Genomic DNA, 694 nt, shown 5'->3' on the forward strand with positions numbered 1-694 from the left:
ACTCGCGCGCGCGTCTGCCTCGCTACTGCCGCGCCCGCGCCGCCGCCGGCCCGCCGCCCCCGCCCCGCCGCCTCGCCCCCCGGCCGCCCGCTGAGCGCTAGAAACGCTCCTGAACATTTGGTAGACGACCTCGATATCCCAGAAAGGAAATGCAATGTCACAGCCAAGTCGCATCACCGTGGTATTTCAAAACGCCTTCTTATAATATTGATGGAATGCGATTAATACGACATGCCTACATAGATGTGGCTTCTGATATTAAATCAAAACACCTAACACAGTTCTCTTTCTGAGCCATTCGTAGCGATTGAGCGTGCTCCAGAGATAGGGTAAAAGTTCATTTCGTACATTAAGCGGGCGCGGGCGATGTGAGCAGTGTCGAGCGACGGAGGCTGCGCGCACGCCGGCGATATAGATAGTGCGGGGGTGGGAGGTGCAGGGAGAGAAGAAACTGGTTTGTTTATTTGTAAGCTCGCGCCGAAAGCTAAGCGCAAGTACTTACCGCCTTACGAGGCATTTCCCAATTCCAATTGAAATCTAACGTTATCTTCCTATTTCTAGCAGACTCTACGTGCATTTGCGTATGTTATGGAAAATGCTTCTGTGGTAAGGGTTCTGTCAATCAGTTGTAAGTTACATAAGAATTATTATTCCGTGGTAGGTAGGTATAATAGTTAATTCCACGGGGTGTACG

Source organism: Ostrinia nubilalis, chromosome 13 (genome assembly GCF_963855985.1).
Source record: "Ostrinia nubilalis chromosome 13, ilOstNubi1.1, whole genome shotgun sequence".
In the NCBI taxonomy this organism is placed as follows: Eukaryota; Metazoa; Arthropoda; class Insecta; order Lepidoptera; family Crambidae; genus Ostrinia; species Ostrinia nubilalis.